We start from the raw sequence: 8,920 nt of genomic DNA, 5'->3' as shown, positions 1-8,920 counted from the left end.
AGCAGGGCCAGATTGCTGCATTTATTTATACCTCACATAAACAAAATGCACTTGAATTGTTTAGGTATGATGCTGAGCAATTGTGATCAACTTCCCTTTTACAACAAGATAAAAAATCTGTGAGTGGAAAAATACCATCTTGCTCCTCTATTTCTTTCCGCTAAAGAACAGTAAAATAAACATCTTGAAAATTTTGGAAGACTCTTCATCTTCAATTAATTCACAAAACCTGATTCAAAAAAACCTCATACAGGCACTTTGACAATTTCTTGCATAATTATGGTAAAAAGGACTTTAGGAAAATAAACACATTTTTCTTGCATTTATGTTTTCTTTCTAACTCCTCCTTGCCATTGAGGTCCCCTAGGTGAGGAATTATGATGTTATGATGAGGCAGAGAGTGCAGTAAGATGGAAAATTCAGCAAATCTGGATCTGGGCTTTCAAACCATGTTGGAAGTGGGATGGTTTATAGAGTAAGGTTCACTGGAAATTTTATAAAGCCAAGAGAACTTGACTGTATGAAATTTTCTCCATGTAGTAGTAGGGAGCATAAAGAATTGAATAGTGAAATTGTCGATGTCCCCTAAAGTTTCCTGCAATCAGGTGGATGAATGTGTGTCTGCTCTGTCCCATCTAGGTCTGGTAGAATCCTTGATGTCCCTTAAAAACTAAATGTGCTACAGTGTCTGAGCAGGTTTTGTACTCACCAACTCTGCAATCACCAATGCAATACCTGTGTTGGGACAGAAGCCTTTCTGCCTCCCCCATTCTCTGCAAATCTTATTTTACAAGCGTAATAATGCATCACAATAGCACACTTCCCTCCAGCCTGTAATGTAATATTCCCAAGACTGTTTTCCTTTACACACACATCTGGCACACAGCTGTATGCCTAAATCCTGTATGGTGGTGCCAACCACAACACCAGCCATCTCCAGAGGAAAAGCTTCTCAGTATGTGCCACAGCAACACTGCCACACATCGTGGTAGTCCTCATCTCGCTCCACTTTTGTCTCCACCATTCTCTATCAAATGTTAAATTGAGCAACTTGAGGCTAAATTGTGTAATTGTTTTAGGGGCTCCTACTTGATTTTCCTCTTCTGTTTTTATTCCAATATTCCCTTTCCTTATTTGTACAAAGATTATATAATCTCATTACCATTTTATATACAAGCAGTCAAGTAATTTTTATTAGGGGAAGGATGCAGAAGTGTAAGAGAATAATCAAGCCCTACAAGGAGATAGGAATACAGCATCACCTCATACAGTAGTAAATACACAAAGACTGTGGGTCACCCTCCTCCTCCAAAACCTGCTGTTTCTTTTGTGATCAGCAGCACAAAAAACCTGAAGTTGTGCGCCAGAGATCATTACTCCAGTCATGGTCAAACTTAATTAAGATAGGGGTAGCAGCACATATTGCCCTGCAATGCAGACATGAAAAAGAACAGCTAGGAAGGATCCTTGCTAGGAGAGATTCTCCCTCCCTCTCATGCATTTACCATCACAATTACAGCCAGCCTTGCTGCCTCACCCTAGAAGAGGTGAAATCAGGAACAGCAGGATCTGAGTGGCATTCCAGGCTGTCTGGTCTCTGCATGCACTGTCAGTATGGACAGAGATCTCTGCTAGAGCAGCAAGAATCTGCCAGAAAATCCTACAAAACTATTTATTTTTTGCAGGTACTATCAATGTGAGCCAGCTTGGACTGCAAGAGATCAGATCTGAAAGCCCCTTAGACCCCTTCCCAGACAGCATGGAAAGTATAGATTATTTTAACCAGTAACAAATGCCTATTAACTTGTAAAAATATATAGTAATCCAAACCAAACTTAGTGCCTGCTAGCCAACTAAAAAAATTGCAAAATCGGGGTAGCTTTCCACTTATTGCATGTTCTTTTCAATCATTGCATGTCCCTTTTGTGATATTTGGCTCTAGGACACAAAGCCAAGTGGCCACCATAGATGTCATTAAAAGCCCTAGGAAAAGGACCTTACAAAGGCCCAGTGTACTCATACTGAGGATAATTCTTCAATTCTTCAACTCTTTTTCCTATTCCTCCCCTTCCTTATGACTTTTCCACATGAACACCTAACTGCACTGCATTTCACATTGCCATGGTTTTCCCAAACATGTAAAGCCCATCTCTGTTTCGGAGATATGAGAACTGAGAGTCATTCACAATTCTCAAAAATACAGTTGCTCAGATCCTCCAATTTTATTCTGATTCACGTTTTCTACCCTTCTCCTGCTGAGGCCCAGCTATAGATGTTAATTCTCAACATTTCCTGTCAGCAAAAAAAAAAAAAAAATAAAAAACCCCCAAAACCAAAACCTGTTCAAAATGTAGTGAATTTGTCTGCTTATTTTAACTTTTAATTTGCCACAAACCTGAGCTCCCTGCCATACACACACATGGGCAAGGCCAAGAATTCAGGTGCAGGTGGGATCAGGATGAGGCCTGGAGAGGGGCTCTGGGCTCAGCCCCAGCTCTGGGCATTGGATGCTCCCTGGGGCAGTGGGACCATGGCCAGGCAGGGCTGTGGGGAGCTTGAGCCTGGCCCTATTTCTGTGTTGTTGGCACAGGGGCTGATGTCTCCAGGGGGACTGGAATGGCCTCCTGGGACCAGAACAGGGTTGGGGAGCCCCAGGAGATGCTGGGCAGGGATGGCAGGGCTGGTGGTGCCCTGACAGTGCCCTCCTTGGGCAAGCAGGGACTGTAAAAGGCTCTCAGAGCCACTGGTTCAGCAGCTGTCTAGATCCAGACAACAGGGAGCACTTTTGGCCAAGTTGCATGCAGATGTTTGATTTCAGTCCTAGTGGAGACAGAAGCAGATTTCAGTTATAACAAAACTCTACTGCCACTTGCACTTATTGACACTGGATGTACTCACCAAGTTTAGGTTTAGGATGGCCAGGAACAACAGTTCCTGCACCTCACTTTGGTAATTCCCAACTCTTCTGCCATCAAACACATAAAAATGTGGGAATGGCTTGGCTTACCTTTTGTAGGGCCCAGAGCAGTCAGTTGCATCTGAAACACCCTTGCACTTTCATTTCAGCACCCTCACAAGGAAACATCTCAAGAGCAGCCAGCTTCAGTTTCCAAAACATCCTTCTAAAATAATAGCATTTCCATCCCATGCAGAAGTCACAAAACCCAAAGGGGACAGCAGGAAGAGCAGCTTGTTCCACCTTTCAGCTGCTGTCTGGAGAAAATCCTGACCCACGGTTTTGGTTTGGGTGGCAATGTACAGGTCTCCAACTCCTGGTGGGGACTCACATCTTTTCCCATCCCACTCTGAACCATGACATTCACATCCCTTAGGCACTTTTAATTCCTCTGAGGCAGCTGGTCTTAAACTGCTGGCTGACTGCAGCTCTTGGGGTTCACTGGCTCCCCTTTGGTGCCCACCCTGGTCAGGCAGAGAGCAATCACCTGCAACTCCTCCACTTTCTGCAGAGAAGCCAGGAAGATGAGCTACCATCTCCTAAAAACAAGCTCATAATGGCTCAGAAGAGGTGGATGGGAACCCTATGGGAACCCTAGAGGAAGAAGATGTTACCCCTCTCCTGCCCCTGTGTTGCTGGAGGATCGAAGATGATGTTCCCAGCACTTTTCTAGAGGACACTGGGATTCAGAGTCAGCAAAGGAAAGGAACAGTTTGGCACAGATGTCCAGAAGCTGAAATGCTGCCCTGAGCCAAGAGCAAAAATAGCAGCTGGTATCACTGCACCTGTTAAGACAGGAGAAATGCATGAATTTGGGCAAGCAGGCAAATTCAGAGAAGAGCTAGAGGAGGAGAAATGCTCCTGGTGGGCTGCTTCACCACCTTATTTTTCAGCATATTTAAGGTCTGTATGTAAAGTGCTTAGTTGTGGGATCCTGAATACATCCTTGTGTCTCTTGTTCCTTTTCCACTAACTCTTCTGGCAGTTTTGATGAAGTGATGAACAGATTCTAAGACCTTTTTTTTTTAATTACCAGCATGAAGCAATATTCTTTCCTTCTTGCTGACATCTATTCAAACAAGGATTCCTATTACAGCTGTCCAATCACTTCCATATTAATAATCTAAAAAAAAAAGACATTTTCTTCCAGAATCTTTACAAGGTAAATATTCTTGTTGGCTTACAGAAACCTTTTCTTTTCCAAGAAATATAAAGAGAAGAACAGATATGATATATCCTTAAACATGGGAAAGTCTCAACCATCAAAGGCCCAGAACAAGGGAATTTAAAATCATGACCTGATCAGTATTATAAAAGCTGTGCCAGGTCAGAGGGTAGCTTCAGGGAGCAAACATTCATCTGAAACTAAGGCCACCTCCATTCACCACTTGTTCTGCCCTGGAGGCAATGAGCAAACCATTGGCTTCCTCCCTGCCTCTGTTTCCCTACATATCAGAAGAGAATGGGAACCTCCAAAGGTCATTGAAAATGCTGCAGAACAGCAAGGAAATGAATTGTTTGTAGCTCCATGTTGATAATCAGAGCATCCAAACTGATGTGATTTTTGAGTTTACATCAGGAAATGCGTCAGCCACCATATGCTTCCCCAAATAGAAAAGTGGTGAGAAGTAGGCGGCCTGATTATCAGTGCCTACTTGCAATCCACCATGCTGAGGAGAAAAGATTCCTCCTGAGGAGCAGATTTTAGGGAAGGAGGCTGCTGTTTCCTAGGCTCCCTCATGACCACTGCCTGTGGGAAGACCTGCCTACAGAAGAAGGAAGGATCCCAGGTGCAGTGATTGCTGTGTGCTGAAGCTAAAGGAAGATGATGCTCTTCTTCAGACATCACTGTAAAGAGGCACAAATTACAGCAACATTTTTGCTTTCTGAGATCCCATACAGCTCCCTGACTGAACAAGGTTCAAGGAAGGGCTGACATGAAGAGAACATATTCACCCTTACTGCCCAGTTCCAGTACTCCAGGTCTGCAGAGCTGCTTCAAGTGTGAAAACATTTTTTTCTAGAGCTATACCAGCTCACTACAAAATGTGGTCATCTGCTCTGAAAACAATCCCTAGATGTCTGATGTGCTGCAAATATAAAATAATACCCAGCCTAGAGGGGAGCCTTACAAGAGATATCAGTCAAAATCTGATTTTGGTATCAAGAATGCAATTTGTCCTTAAAGGCAGAGTCCACAGACACTTTTCAAAGCAGGTTTGTCAAATACAGAGACCTGATTCATGATGGACATAAAGGCCATCCCAACAGCCATATATCTCCTGCTGAATACTGAGTTAAGTATGGATGCAAGAAGTGGTACCTGTATGACATATTTGGGAGGTACAGAAGGCCACACTGCATGCTCATAGCCAGATGCCCATTTCTCTTTGGATCTAGAGGAGATCCATCCCTCTTGTGCAAGTGTTCTGTGGTTCAGAAGTGTTCCCAAGTCTTGCTGGTGTCAGCAGGGTCAAAAGGTACCTGAAAAATCCATGAGGGGGACAGGCAGAGATGCACTACTGCCACACACAGTCTTCCTTCCACAACAGCATCTCCTGCTCACTGCAGGACAGCAAGGGCTGGTTAAGGGACCCTCTCTGGCCCAGAGCAGTGTCTGTGGCACAGCATATTTGAAACTGGAATGTAAACCTAGCAAACCTGTGGGACACAGAATGAGGCAGGAAAGGGATAAAGAATTGCTGTCTATAATTTGTCACATATTATAGAGCAGGTGCCTGGAAGAGATGGACTTTTGGGGATGACTCTTCCTTCTCCTATCTCTAGAGGGAGCTTCAGAGTGTGAATAAACTGACTGTGTGTGAACCTCTAAACAGGGCTGAAATGAGGTGCCATGCATCTCTAGCTGAAGCTCAAGGTAACAATTTTTAACGTTTCCTGGACTTGTTTAGGCCTCTGTGTCTCTGTCCTGTTTCTGTTGTGCCAGATGGGAGGGTTAGTCAATGTAATACAGCAGCTTTTGAAGATCCTAGGCACTCCCAGCCAGAATTTGACAAAGCAGCCAAGATTTCAAAGACACTGACTTCTTGAAAGTTTTACAAAAATAAGTAGATTTTGTAGCTGAGAAGAATCCAGACTTCCTTCTTTCAAGAGAAATGCTGCCTTGTGAACTCAGCCATCAAGAAGTCCATTTGAAAAGAGACACGAGAAACCAGGTTACCTAGTTTCTACCTTTTACCAACATAACAGGTTTCTTTGCAGCCCTGGAAATATGTTTTCTGTAGTCCTGGAGATGCATGTCACCTTATTTCTGCAGCGCTGGTGCCAGCAGAGCCAGCGGGTGGCTGTGCTGAATTCCAGTGCCAGCTGTGCCACAGCCAGTGCCAGGCTCACGGGCACCATGAGGAGCTGCTCCTCTGTAAACCAGAGCCTTGTGCCACACAGCCTGCACTGAACATGGAACTAAAGCTGACAAATGGCAAATAAGCTGCTCTCTTTAAATGCATTGTAGGGATTCATTCTCCACGTCCAAATAAATACTCAGTCTCTGCAAATGCTGCTGACAGTGTTTTGACAAGGCAATTTAGGATGGAGTTTTTGTTCCATGAATGCTTGCTCACAAAGCAGGCACAGGCAGTGTGCTTGGCTAATTTTCTGCTTAAATGGAGCTAACAAGAGGTGTTCTCATCCCACAGGCTTTCCTGTTCCCTCCACTCTGCTCTGCTCTTTGCAGCTTTCTTCAAACACACATACACCGGTGACCAGAGCCCAGAGCAGCCTGTCACATTCTAGAATGCTTTCAAAAAATTAATTTGGATCTGCTGGTAAGGTTACTAAAAGCTGACACAGCCCTTTTGTTCCAATTTGCTTTCTTTGTTTTAGTTTTGGCCTATTCTAGTTTCCGCTGATTCTGAATTAATATCTTGTTGCGAAAAGTTAAGATTTGTCTTTGATACAATTGAAAAAGAAAATAAAAGAAAAAAAAAGACAGCTTGTAGCTTCAGAGTCCAGTAGTTAAGGTTGAAAGTACCAAGCATGGCAGAAATCTGTTAGAAAGATGGTATATAAGTGTATAAATTTACTCAAGTTTTCTCAGTTATTTGATCAAAACAATGTTAGTAAAGGAAGTGTTTATTTGAAACTCCAGCTTCAAATTTTACACATTTGTGTTCAAATGCTACATCACAGTAGCTGCAAACAGCTTCAGATCAGACATATATCCCATCTGCTGGAGAGACCAGGAGCCAAAAACCAGTCCTTTCTGCCAGAATCCCCTGAAAGGAAAAGAGCTGAGGCAATAAATAATCCTTCCTTCCCTTTTCTGGTCACCTGCTCCCAGAGTGTGCCCTCAGGCATTCCAAGAGGATGTGGCTGGATGGGAAAGGGTGGAGCAGAGGTACCATTTTTGGCCAGGGTCATTGTGAAACACCTGCTGGTGCCCCTTCCAGCATCAAGCCCAAGGTCACCAGCAGAGAGGCAGTGTGGCCAGGCCTCCCCAGCTTGCAGAGCCACCCAGTGAAGGTCTGACCTCCTCCACACATCTGGAGATCCCTGATAAGCTAAGGTTCACTCCAAGCAGGCTCCTGGAACCTACCTAGTGACCAGCAGATGTACTTCCATCTGGGCAAGTGCACTAATGGCACTAGAAGCCTTTCAGTCCTTGCCAGGTGCCCAAAGAAGACACTTTTCTCCCATCCAGCTCTCATTCCCACCTGCTCACCTTTGCTGGAGCTGGTCTTTCTAATTATCAGTGGGAGAGAAGACCAGCAGTCTCACCAGAGGGATATTTGTGAGTGTCAGCAGATAGCAAAGAGCAAAATGCTGTGGTACGGCCACTTCCTCTGAAATAATGTTTATTTTTATAATATATGTCTCTTCTCTAAAATCACATTGACATCTGTAGCTGCTCATGTGAAATCCATACTTTCTGGATATGTACCTGATTATAGGGGTGGATTATGGGGAAACACTCTCTTTAAAAGTGGAGGAGCCCAGGGATGATTCCTGTGAGAAACCATTCTTGGCCAAGACCAACATGTGATCTTGGTGAAGTGCAGATCTTTCAGGGGACATGAAAGTCTGGGAGGGAACAGTCTAAGAAAAATGAGTTGTTTCTTCCGCACCTTCATCAATCAGGTCCTTGCCCACAGAGGGAGCATTGCAGGAATTTCTGACAATGAGTATATAGAAGTATATTTCAGCTGAGTATATCGAAGGAAGAAAACTGGGAAAGGAAGGGGATCATCCAAAACTATGTCATCATCTTAGGCTCATTCTGGACCCCTTTTTTTCCTTTTCTTTGTTATTTCACTTTTACCAAAACTCTCTGTCCTAACAAGGACATTATTCTAACAAGGCACAAATTCTAACACAGACGTAGTCACATGAAAAAAAAGTGCCCTATTCTATTTGGGAATGTGAGAAAAGAACTCTCCATCAACTGCAAGCCCTTGCCAAGGCAGATGGGCTCCAATTCAAGCACACGCTTGCTAAAACAAAGGGAAGGGCTGAAGCACAGTTTCCTTCAGTGTCAAAGCTCACCTTCCTGTTAACGTGCAGTATGTACAGACTGTAACAGACCAGAACTGCACATTCAGGCATCTTTAAAATGATGTTTTCTCTTTTCATGTCTGTGACAGGTTGAAATAACTTTTCCATCCTATTTATTTTTTCATTAATATTTCATCTCATGTAGCTCCACCCCTGAAAAAACATTTGATATACTATTTCACACCTATTTTAAAATAATTGAAAACTAAGTTGCTGTTGAAATGAATAATCCTAGCCTTCTCCTCTCCCTGCCTGCTGCTTTACAGTCTCAGCCCTTTTAAAGGTCAGCTCCAGTGATGGTGTGGCTACACATCCCACAAATTCAACAGGAAAGCCTCACCATTCAGTTACAGGTAAATAGCTTTCAAATTAAATAGGTCAGGGGCAAAAATCAGAGCATTCCTGTCAACAAATAGTCCTAAAGAGCAAGAATCCACCAAACAAGAAAGCAGA

This window comes from Zonotrichia albicollis, chromosome 4 (assembly GCF_047830755.1).
Source record: "Zonotrichia albicollis isolate bZonAlb1 chromosome 4, bZonAlb1.hap1, whole genome shotgun sequence".
NCBI lineage: Eukaryota > Metazoa > Chordata > Aves > Passeriformes > Passerellidae > Zonotrichia > Zonotrichia albicollis.
This window is presented reverse-complemented; position numbering follows the sequence as displayed.